Source organism: Rutidosis leptorrhynchoides, chromosome 2 (assembly GCF_046630445.1).
Source record: "Rutidosis leptorrhynchoides isolate AG116_Rl617_1_P2 chromosome 2, CSIRO_AGI_Rlap_v1, whole genome shotgun sequence".
NCBI lineage: Eukaryota > Viridiplantae > Streptophyta > Magnoliopsida > Asterales > Asteraceae > Rutidosis > Rutidosis leptorrhynchoides.
In genome coordinates this window covers 543,069,364-543,083,695 of record NC_092334.1, presented here as the reverse complement: position 1 = coordinate 543,083,695, position 14,332 = coordinate 543,069,364, and positions in this window count along the sequence as shown.

Below are 14,332 nucleotides of genomic sequence, written 5' to 3'. Positions count from 1 at the left end.
TCATTTCATATCAAAAATCCTTTATGTAACAGTGTAAGATGAATCCTGCAACTAGTTCAAGTTACTCAGATTCCGACAGCTATTCCGATATGGATTTCTACCTGAGCTCCGAAAGCAGTGTAACCGGAATGGACCAACCAATCAGCAATCACCAATTCTAGATGAATTGGGGATGGGTTCGCAGTCGACTTAATCAGTGGAGACAAGAAGAAGGAGATCCCTTCCATCCACCAAATTTCCCTCTTGGCGAAGAACCTGAAGCACTTACCGGCGAACCTGTCCGAAACACCATCTTTACCCTCATTTCCAGAATAGCTCGCAACGATTACGTCATATCTACTATTCTAAACCTTATTCATCCACTCATTCCGACCACCCATCATCCCGGTGTAATAGAAGAAGTCAACGAACTTCGCGATCGAGTAATCAATCTGGAGAATATGGTGCACAACTTACAAGCACCAGCAACACCACCGGCATCACCAGTACCCCCATCAACAGCACATGTATCACCAGCAGTCTCACCATCATCAGCAACACCTGCAGTACCACAAGCTCCGTAAGTTCCATAACCACCACAGATATCAACCCATCAATCACCAATAAGAATATTATACTATCGAGTTATGAAATATTAACTCATTCTTTCTAAAGAATTTATATATATATATATATATATATATATATATATATATATATATATATATATATATATATATATATATATATATATATATATATATATATATATATATATATATATATATTTTATATATGAATTTTGAAACCATATTATATCTTTTCATACTAATCTGATACGTGTGAATTTTGAAGGGTAAATACTACTCGATTAATTCACATTACTAAAATGCCATGATATACATCTTTCGTTAACAACCTAAATCTCTGCATCACCTCAAAGAATTCTATCCCCTAATAAACCAAGTGTATTATTCAATTATAAGTTTGATTTTACACTTCCATTTTAGATGTACCTGAAACTTTTTAGAAAATATCATTCGTACCTTACGAAGTTCACAAGAATTTCACGAACACCAACATCTTCCACCAAGAAATATTTAAGTTCACAATTAATATGTTACACTGTACACTCTTCAATTATTCGATATTCATTATCTATACTCACTACTTTCACAACGATATACATTCTTCCATAGAAATCAGAACAACCATTTTCATTCAGATTCAATTACATATTCTAATTTTGACATATCAGAATCCAAGACATAACAGATGACATCACTCTTAGATTCTTACACCTTTCAAAACCATACTTTGAATTCAAAACTGTACTAGAACATCACTCTTATTCATAAAACCTAGAAATATATTCAAAATCCTAAATGAATTCATTTTAAACATCACATGTATATCAATGATTACAACCTACGTTCAAACCCTTCATGATTTTTGAAAACACCTCAACTATTGAACAAATGAGAAGATGAACCAACCACACAATATCGATAGAAGGAAAGAGTTATACTTATAGTCATACACCTGGAAAGCTCTCAAAACCTAAGTAAGACTTTAACACGTATCCGTAATAAATCCTTCGGCATTATTATTACTAAAAATAACTTTGTAATTCCTTTTCAAGTATCCAGTTTTGTCACACCTTCAGCAAGTAAACTTCGACTTTTCATTCGGACAAGCCTTAATTAAACATTGACATATACGATTGTCTTTCTATCGTTGTTACCGGGGAACCTTTTATGTTCCACCATATTAGCGGTAAACGTACCAGCGACTCCGTTACTCTGCAACTTAAACCTCTCTGGAAATCACTATATTTATTCCTTGAAATTTTATCATGTACTCATCACACGCCTGGTAACGATAGCTGCCATACCAATGCCAGGAAGCATCAATCATTGATTCTGCAGTGTTTCTATGTTAACAGTTACATATATACATATGACGTCTATCTCCTGGACTTACGTACTCCAATTCTGGAATTCTGAAAAGCACCCAACCTGCGAATTAGCTCTCCGGGTTTGAAAATGCTGATGAAGCAGCAAAAACTGTAAACGACCTTAACAGTCAAAAGTTTGACGATAGAGAATAGAGTGTTGGAAACGCTCAACAGAAAAATTGATACTGGAAAGCGGATTAAGCAAAACTATGAAAGAGATGGTGAACAAATCACAAGGACTAAACTTGTACATAAAGAATCCAGATAATTCAATATCCGATGAAATCTTTAGCGAATATCTTGCTCCTTACTTATTCTATATTCTTGCGGAATAATTTTTCTCATCAACCTTCGATCTTAGAAATTCCAAAAATATCATCATAAATATCCTCGATATTTCTGAGGATATTTTCATAAATATTCTTGTCCGAAATTATTTATCTCTTCGTGCTATCCGTATTACATCTTATAGAAAACTGTTTTAGTTTCTAAATTTCTATAAACTCCGAGTTTAAATTATGAATGTTTTGAAGTAGTGTTGGGAATTGAAGCATGAGTTAGTATAATATAATGACGCCTGATCAACGTGGTTATATTACAGTAAGTCATGCAGAGTTTCTAATGGAACGTGATGATTCACAGATTATACCGTTGTCATGTGCCATGTTACACGATCCTTTCACTCTATTTAACCTCTAAACTTATCAAGAACATATTTTCTTGATAGTTCTATCTTTTCCGTGATACCGGTATTTTACCAAATTAAATCGTGCTATTACAATTCCTTTCTGCTTAGAACATTAGTTATGTTAATTTGAAATTTAATACCTACATATTCGAGACGTCTTGATTGCTTTACTTAAAAGTCGAAAAGAGAAAACAAAAGCATGGAGCTCCGAAATATAAAGCACAATAACAATACAGAAATTACAAACCGTGTATATCAATGCGTATAGCAATATAAAGACACGGGAGAATGATAAATACAACAATACCGAGAGTATAATAGAAATAAATTGTTTCCTCCGGTGGGAGCTGGAAAAGAAGGATAATGGTGGCGAACGTCAGTATTAGGTCAAGAACTAGAACTGGATTGAGCATTTCCACAATCTTTTGAATGTATGAATTAGGAAAGAAGGTAGGGATGGTGAAAATAATGAGACGGAAGAGGTCAATTTATAGGGGTAATATCAGACAAAGCAATCGAGGTAGGTTACCGTATTTAATTAAAGAGGATCCTAATTTCCTTAAATCCCGAAAAATCAAATCTGAGATAGATTACGAAGATTTTCTTTACATTCCTTGAAACCCGAAAATCAACTGTGACTACGTCAAAAGTTAAGACGAAACTTTATTTTCTCAATTCCATCTTTTACGATAGCTTCATTCATACTCTTCGCGTAATCGAATTGTTCTATCCATATTTTCGCAAAGATGAAAAACTCTATATTTATTGAACTCGTGCTATTCATAAACGGAACTCGACTCATTCAAGGTATTCAAAATACTCCATTAATCTATTTCCTTAATAATGATTATAGGAACAATCGAATTCATGATGAGAATTCAAGTTATATCATATTCCTTGATACGAGAATATTCTGGTTTTCGTTATCAAACTTTTCTTAACCAAATTTCGGGACGAAATTTCTTTAACGGGTAGGTACTGTGACGACCCAGAAATTTGCGACCAAATTTAAACTTAATATTTAAATGAATTAATGTTTCCGACACGATAAGCAAAGTCTATTAAGTTGAATCTCAAAAATTTAGAACTGTGTTCATGTAACCTTCGACTTTTCCGGACGATTCACGAACCACTATTTGAAAATAAGATATGTATATAAATATATGTATATATTTGAGATTGATATTTACATATATATAAATGTTTCCAACATGTTAAGCAATCAAACTTTTTAAGACTTGATTAATTTAAAAGAATTTTACATAAACGTTTGACCACCCAGTTTGTCCGACGATTCACGAACGTTAAAACTTGTAAAAACGACATGTTGATATATATATGGACATATATATATATATATATATATATATATATATATATATATATATATATATATATATATATATATTTAACATGGTATTATGATAAGTAAGTATCACATTAAGTATATTAACAATGGGTTTTATACATAAAATGAGACTACTAAATTAAGGAATTCGAAACAAGATATATATGTAACGTTATCGATGTAATAACGTCTTAATTAAAATAAATACATATGTATTGTATTAAGATATATTAATACATTATGTTTAACATTATAAAATGATAATTAAGTATATCATTAAGTGTATTAACAATGAACTATATACATAAAATGAGACTACTAACTTAAGGGTTTCGAAACAATATATACATGTAACGATTAACGACAAAATAACGACTTAATTAAAATGTATATATATATGTAAAGTATTAAGAAGTATTAATACACATTTGAAAGACTTAAAGACATATATCAAAATACTTATACTTAACAAAGATAGTTATAATCGTATTCCCATTCGTTTTCATCAAGAATTCTACTCGTATTCATACGGTATTTTCACCCGTATAATACCCAGCTTTTAGATGTATATACTATTGGTATATACACTCAAATGATCAGCTCTTAGCAGCCCTCAATTAGTCAACAAACATGTGGAACTAACCATTAGACAACTAGCATGACTTATGAGCAAGAAAACAAAACAAGAACTCCTTTAACCCCACTCATCACTCACCACTCACCATTCACTTCATTTCATTTCTAATTTTCTTTCTAATTCTCTCTCAAAAGACACACACACCCTAGAGAATGAAATTTTCAGTAAACTAATCATCATCTACATCAAAAACTACTTCAATAATCAAGCTATAATTATCATAGGAAGAACTCTTCAAGAACACTTCGAAAATCCTTTCAAGTTTGCAAGATTACCTTCAATCTTTCTAGTCCATTCCAAGTAATCATCTAAGATCAAGAAACTCTTATTATTCACAGTAGGTTATCATTCTAAATCAAGGTAATATTCATATTCAAACTTTGATTCGATTTCTATAAACATAACTATCTTAAGTCAAGTAGTAATCTTACTTGAACTTGTTTTCGTTCCATGATTCTACTTCAAGAACTTCCAAGCTATCAAAGATCCTTTGAAGCTCAAGATCATTTCTCATCATTTCCAGTAGGTTTACCTACTATACTTGAGGTGGTAATGATGTTCATAACATCATTCGATTCATACTTATATAACTATCTTATTCGAAGAAAATAACTTGTAATCACTAGAACATAGTTTAGTTAATTCTAAACTTGTTCGCAAACAAAATTAATCCTTCTAACCTGAATTTTAAAAATAACTAAACACATGTGTTATATCTATATGATATGCTAACTTAAGGATTTAAAACTAGAAAACACGAAGAACATACGTCGTCGTAGTAAAACCGGGGGCTGTTTCGGGTTGGATAATTAAAAAAAACTATCTTAAACTTTAAATTTAAAGTTGGTTTTCTGAGAAAATGTTATTTCATATGAACATAATAATATATCTAAAAATGGTGGTTAAACTCAAAGTAGAAACATGTTTTTTTTTCAAAATGGTCATCAAGGTGTCATTCTTTCGACTATAAACCACCACTTTTTTAGTTTAGTTCTATAAATTAGAGTTCATTACAAAACCATAGCAATTTGATTCACTCAAAACCGATTTGTAACGAAGAAGTTATGGGCAAAACAATATTGGTTAAAAATGGCTAAAATGACTACGGGATTGTTTTTATAAAATCTATACTAACCATATTCTAGCTAACTTTTTCTGTATTATACATGCATTTATACATGTCTTGACTATTTTCCTTGTACTATACTAGTCTTGGTTAATCCCGAGACAATATACAATACGTCGGATAAATCGTAAGACACATGTACACAATACGTTGAGATTACTTCAAAGACAATAGTTGTACAATGGGTCGTGATTGGGTCTTAGACAATACATATACAATATGTCAGATAAATGGTAAGACACATGTACACAATACGTCGAGATTACTTCAAAGACAATAGTTGTACAATGGGTCGTGATTGGGTCTTACACAATACATATACAATACGTCAGATAAATCGTAAGACACATGTACACAATACGTCGAGATTACTTCAAAGACAATAGTTGTACAATGGGTTGTGATTGATTCTTATGCAATACGTCTTGATTATTCCAGGGTGATATTTTGGACTATATATATGGACTACTAACATTGGACTAATAACATTGGACTACTAACGTTGGACTACTAACTTGACAACTTAAATCATTAACATGTAAATAAAAATATGATGTGAATATATTTCTATCATACTTTGATATATATATATATATATATATATATATATATATATATATATATATATATATATATATATATATATATATATATATATATATATATATATATATATATATATATATATGTATATAATTGTTATAGGTTCGTGAATCGATCCGTGGCTAAGTCTGATTTTCGACGAATTGAAAATCTGTGAAAGTGAGTTTCATTACTCCCTTTTTATATATATTTTTGGGCTGAGAATACATGCACTGTTTTTATAATTGTTTTACAAAATAGACAAAAGTACTTGAAACTATATTCTATGGTTGGATTACGAATTCCGAATATCGCCCCTTGTTAGCTTGGTAGCCTAAGAATTAGGGAAATGGCCCCTAATTGACGCGAATCCTAAAGATAGATCTATAGACCTTGACACGTCCCATTCGAGTTACGAATGCTTTAGTACTTCGATTGATATATACTGATTGCGACGGCCGGTATATAGCATGCAGATTGCGAAATGCCTGTATGCGGGGGATATTCTATATGCATCTTGTTAGTTCGGTTACCAGGTGTTCACCATATGAATGATTTTATCTTTATGCAGATTGCAAAATGCCTGTATAATATTTATGAAAATGAAAATGAAAATGAAAATCTTGTGGTCTATTAAATTATTGGAAATGAATATTTATGATAAACTAATGAACTCACCAACCTTTTGGTTGACACTTTTAAGCATGTTTATTCTCAGGTATGAAAGAAATCTTCCGCTGTGCATTTGCTCAAATTAAAGATATTACGTGGAGTCATTCTTGGTATATTTCTAAAGATGTTTCATTCGAGTCGTTGAGTTCAAAAAGATTATATTATTAAGTAAATGACAGATTAAGTCATTTATAGTTTGGTTATATTGTGAAATGGTATGCATACTTGTCAACTATCGTTGTGATGAAAGTTGTCGTTTAAAAACGAATGCAATGTTTGTAAAACTTATCATATAGAGGTCAATACCTCGCAATGGGACCAAATGTTATTGTATTCATCCATATGGATTTGGACGGGCTGTTTCATGCACAGTGGAAGATTTCTTTCATACCTGAGAATAAACATGCTTAAAAGTGTCAACTAAAAGGTTGGTGAGTTCATTAGTTTATCATCAATATTCATTTCCAACAATTTAATAGACCAAAAGATTTTCATTTTTATTTTCATTTCCATAATCATTATACAGGCATTTCGCAATCTGCATAAAGATAAAATCATTCATATGGTGAACACTTGGTAACCGAACTAACATGATGTATATAGAATATCCCCCGCATACTGGCATTTCACAATGTGCGTGCTATATACCGGCCGTCGCAATCAGTATATATCAATCGAAGTACTAAAGCATTCGTAACCCGAATAGGACGTGTCAAGGTCCATAGATCTATCTTTAGGATTCGCGTCAATTAGGGGCCATTTTCCTAATTCTTATGCTACCAAGCTAAAAAGGGGTGATATTCGGTATTCGTAATCCAACCATAGAATATAGTTTAAGTACTTGTGTCCATTTCGTAAAACATTTTGTAAAACATCGCATGTATTCTCAGCCCAAAAACATATATAAAAAGGGAGTAATGAAACTCACAATACTGTATTTCGTAGCAAAAATACATATGACGGTACTGAACAATTGCAGGGTTGGCCTCGGATTCACGAACCTATATATCAGTTATATATATTGAAACATATAACAAGTTTATGTATTAATATTATTAATATACTTATTATATTTAATGATTTATATGTCATGTTAATAAATAATTTAAATATAGTCATTTTATATATTTTAAATAATAATCAATATTTATATATCCGACTTTTATTAAAGTAATAATATAAGTCCTTTATTATAATTATCATATGTTTTTGTCTAGAAATATTATATAAAATTATTATTCATATATGTATTTATATAATATCTCAAATTGTGTTTTATATATGTTATGTGTAACTTAGTTAATAAAATATTATGTGATATCAAATAGTTTATATTAATTCTATATACTTTAAGTATTTAATATTTACCATTCATTATAATATATTAATAATAAAAATTTATGTTAAGATTTATACATGATAAAAATATATTTTTATATATCAAGTACTATAATTTATAAAGTTTACTTAATATCATTTTAATGATAAAAATATAGTGATATGTATTATTAATATAATTGTGTTACATGTAGTAAATATATCTTTGTATCAATTATTTATTTGATAAAATAATATTAATAATAATAATAATGAATAAAAGTTGTATTATTTTGTAATAATAATAATCATTATTATTTTAATAACAATAATAACAATAATTATATTTACTAATGATAATACTAATTTTGATAGTAAATAATAATCATTTGTAGTAATACTAACATTATAATAATAATAATATTGATAATAATGATAAAAATATTATAATCATGTTAATGATAATAATAATGATAATAATATTGTTATTATTAATAATATTAATGAAAATGATAATTTTAACAAAAATGATAGTTTTAAGATTTATAATGATATTTTCTAACAAACATGATAATTTTAATAATAATAATAATTTTTAATAAAAAGGATAGTTTTAATAACAATGATAAATTTTAAATGATAACTAATAATGATACTTTAATGATAATAACAATTTCGATATTATAAATTATCTTAATAATAATATTCACTAACAATAATTATCATAATAAGGGTAATAATAATAATATTTTATAAAAAAATAATAATTCTATCAACAATGATAATTTTTAATAATAAAAATTCTAAAATGATAATAATAATATTTTATAATAAAAATGATATTTCTATTAGAAATGATAATTTTTAATGAAAGTGATAATTTTAATATTAATGATTCTTTTAGTAATAATAATAATGATAAAAATATTAAAAATGATAGTTTTTATAAAAATGTTAATTTTTAGTAATAATGATAATTTCATTAATAATATCAATGATAATAATTATAATAATCATTTTAATTATAATACTAAAATAAACGATAATTCTAATAATGATAAAAATGATAATTCTATCTAAGCCATAACTTAACAGCATTTTAACTAAAATCAAAATAACTATATTTATTATCTAAATAGGTGGTTCTTAGTCATTTTCTATTTCACAATTATATAATCATAATTATGATAATAATAATAACAAGGTAATAATAATAATAATAATAATAATAATAATAATAATAATAATAATAATAATAATAATAATAATAATAATAATAATAATAATAATAATAATAATAATAATAATAATAATAATAATAATAAAAGTGACGAGAGTTATACCATCCTAATCTCATCGCCATTGACTCGTTATCACCATTATACCCATAACCTCCTTAGTCGTAACCCATGATTTCCATAGCTATAACCCACTCGAAAACCCGTTTTGATATCGCTCCCACGTACCCTCGTCGTAGTATTTTATGTAATAATACTAATAATAATAATACTACTAATATTATTATAACTAGATTAATAATAATAATCTTTAATAATAATAATAATAATAATATAAATAATAATTTAAATAAATAATACGCAGTGCAGAGAGATCAGGGAAGAGAGATTGAAAGATTGAATTGCGGAGCAGAAGTGATCGAGTTTTATAGGAATTTGTGATTCCTTTATCTCCGCGATAGCGGAGTAAATAATGGTAACAGGGCCGCGATCGAGGAGCACCCTATCCCAGCTCACTCCCATTTTTCACGTGGGCTGCCGACGGTTTTATTATTTAATATATATAATATATTTAATTTATATATTTAATTAAATATTATATTATATTTACGTGTATAGGTAACTTGTAATTTTTGTTCCAATGACTTGTACGTTGTCGCTCGACTAATTTCCCGATTTCGGTTTTTCGAACGTCCTTTCGTACGCTGAGAAAACTTGTACTTTACGTTTCGCGACGTGTACCTTTATCAATAATTAGACTTATTCATCAATAAATTATATTTCCTGAAATGTAACCTATACATTTGAGTGTTTTGGTCATTTTCTTCTTTAAATCAATGTCTTGTTATCTATCTAAGTATATTTAATAATATTATTTTAAATTTTTACAAGAAAAATATATTATCAAAATATTTTATATTTAAGTTAACATTATATTTTATTATGTTGTAAAATATATATATCATTGTTTAGAAATTTTATATATCTAATCGTAATTCTTTATTTAAAGTTTATTATATATATATATATATATATATATATATATATATATATATATATATATATATATATATATATTCTAAAATCGTTTAAATAATGAAAGCTATTACATCTCATAACGTTTACATTTTAGAACTTATAATTAATATAATTTATATATGTACTAGCGTTTATTTTTCAAACGTTCTTATTAACTTATTTAAATATTAATCGAATCACTAAACGAATGTTACTATTGTTTTATTAAATAACTTTTATATATATATATATATATATATATATATATATATATATATATTCAATATACTTAAACACATTTTGAAATACACGTTGCAAGTTATTTATAATTAATTCTAATAATTAATATTCCAATTTATTTTATATATATATTTATATATATATATATATATATATATATATATATATATATATTTACAAATAGTTGTTCGTGAATCGTCGATCAATAGTCAAAGGTTAACTGAATATATAACAATAGTTCAAAAATTTTGAGAATCAATATTACAGACTTTGCTTATCGTGTCGAGATCATATAAAGATTAAGTTTAAATTTGGTCGAAAATTTCCGGGTCGTCACAGTACCTACCCGTTAAAGAAATTTCATCCCGAAAATTAGTGAAGGAAAGTTTGATAATGGAAGTAAGATTATTCTTGTATCAAGAACTATGATATATTCTCATCATGAATTCGATTGCTCAAATAATCATTATCAAGGTAATAGATTAATGGAGTATCTTGTATACCTTGAATGAGTCGAGTTTCATTTATGAATGGCATGAGTTCAATAAATATAAAGTTTTTCATCATTGCGAAAATGTGGATAGAATAATTTAATTACGCGAAGAGTATGAATGAAGCTATCATAAAAGATGGAATTGAGAAAAATAAAGTTTCGTCTTAATTTTTGACGTAGTCATAGTTGATTTCTGGATTTCAAGGAATGTAAAGAAAATCTTCGAAATCTATAAGATTTGATTCTTCAGAATTTAAGGAAATTACGATCCTCTTTAATTAAATACGATAACCTGCATCGATTGCTCTGTCTGATATTACCTCTATAAATTGACCTCTTCCGTCTCATTATATTTACCATCCCTACTTTCTTCCCTCAATTCATACATTCAAAAGATTGTGAAAATTCTCAATCCAGTTCTGGTTCTTGACCTAATATTAACGTTCGCCACCATCATCCTTCTTTTCCAGCTCCCACCAGAGGAATCTGTTTATTTCTATTATGCTCTAGGGATTGTTGTATTTATCATTCTCCCGTGTCTTTATATTGCTATACGCATTGATATACACGGTTTGTAATTTCTGTATTGTTATCGTGCTTTATATTTTTAAATTTTGGAGCTCCATGCTTTTGTTTTCTCTTTTCGACTTTAAGTAAAGCGATCAAGACGTCTCGATTTTGTAGGTATGAAATTTCGAATGAACATAACTAATGTTCTAAGCAGAAAGGAATTGTAATAGCACGATTTAATTTGGTAAAATACCGGTATCACGAAAAAATAGAACTATCAAGAAAATATGTTTTTGATATGTTTAGAGGTTAAATAGAATGAAAGAATCGTGTAACATGGCACATGATGATGGTATAATCTGTGAATCATCACGTTCCATTAGAAACTCAGCATGACTTACTGTAATATAACCACGTTGATCAGGCGTCATTATATTATACTAACTCATGCTTCAGTTCCCAACACTACTTCAAAAACATTCATATTTTAAACTCGAAGTTTATAGAAATTTTAGAAACTAAAACAGTTTCCTATAAGATGTAATACGGATAGCACGAAGAGATAAATAATTTCGGGCAAGAATAATTATGAAAATATCCTCAGAAATATCAAGGATATTTATGATGATATTTTTGGAATTTCTAAGATCAAAGGTTGATGAGAAAAAAACTCTTCCGCAAGAATATAAAATAAGTAAGGAGCAGGATATTCGCTAAAGATTTTATCGGATACAGAATCATCTGGATTCTTTATGTACAAGTTTTGTCCTTGTGATTTGTTCACAGTCTCCTTCATAGTTTTGCTTAATCCGCTTTCCAGTATCAAATTTTCTGTTGAGCGTTTCCAACACTCTATTCTCTATCGTCAAACTTTTGATTGTTAAGGTCGTTTACAGTTTTTGCTGCTTCTTCAGCATTTTCAAAGCTCAAAGAACTAATTCGCAGGTTGGGGTGCTTTCAGAATTCCAGGAGATAGACGTAGAAATGTTGCGAATAATGATTGATGCATCCTGGTATATGGTATGACAATTATCGTTACAAGACGTTGATGAGTATATGATGGATTTCAATGAATAATGATAGTGATATTTCAGAGGGATTTAAGTTGTAAAGTAACGGAGCCGCTGGTACGTTTACTGCTAATATGGTGGGATATAAAAGGTTCCCCGGTAACGACAATAAAAATGGCAATCGTATATGTCAAGTTTATATCAAGCTTTATAGGAATTTATGATTCCTTTATCTCCGCGATCGCGAAGCAAATAAGGGTAACAGGGCTGCGATCGTGGAGCACCCTGTCCCAGCTCAGTCCCATTTTTCACGTGGGCTACCGACGATTTTATTATTTAATATATATAACAGATTTAATTTATATAATTAATTAAATATTATATTAGATTTACTTGCATAGTTAACTTGTAATTTTTGTTCCAATGACTTGTACGTTATCGCTCGAATAATGTCTCGGTTCCGGTTTTTCGAACGTCCTTTCGTACGTTGAGAAAACTTGTACTTTACGTTTGGCGACGTGTACCTTTATCAATAATTAGACTTATTCATCAATAAATTATATTTCCTGAAATGTAACCTATACATTTGAGTGTTTTGGTCATTTGCTTCTTTAAATCAATGTCTTGTTATCTATCCAAGTATATTTAATAATATTATTTTAAATCTTTACAAGAAAAATATATTATCAAAATATTTTATATTTAAGTTAACATTATATTTTATTATGTTGTAAAATATATATATATATCATTGTTTAGAAATTTTATATATCTAATCGTAAATCTTTATTTAACGATCTAACGTTTAGTTTTTAAATATATATTTAAAGTTTATTTTATATATATATATATATATATATATATATATATATATATATATATATATATATATATATATATATATATATATATATATATTCTAAAATCGTTTAAATAATGAGAGCTATTACATCTCATAACGTTTACATTTTAGAACTTATAATTAATATAATTTATATATGTACTAGCGTTTATTTTTCAGACGTTCTAATTAACTTATTTAAATATTAATCGAATCACTAAACGAATGTTACTATTGTTTTATTAAATAACTTGAAATTATATATATATATATATATATATATATATATATATATATATATTCAATATACTTAAACACGTTTTTAAATACACGTTGCAAGTTATTTATAATTAATTCTAATAATTAATATTTCAATTTATTTTATATATATATATATATCTATTTACAAATAGTTGATCGAGGTTAACTGAATATATAACAATAGTTCAAAATTTTTGAGAATCAATATTACAGACTTTGCTTATCGTGTAGAGATCATATAAAGATTAAGTGTCAATTTAGTCGGAAATTTTCGGGTCATCACATTAGTGCCCGTAGATCAACCTTTAGGATTCGCATTAATTAGGGGCCATTTCCCTAATTCTTAGGTTACCAAGTTGAAGGGGCGATATTCGGTATAATAATCCAACCATAGAATGTAGTTTCAAGTACTTGTG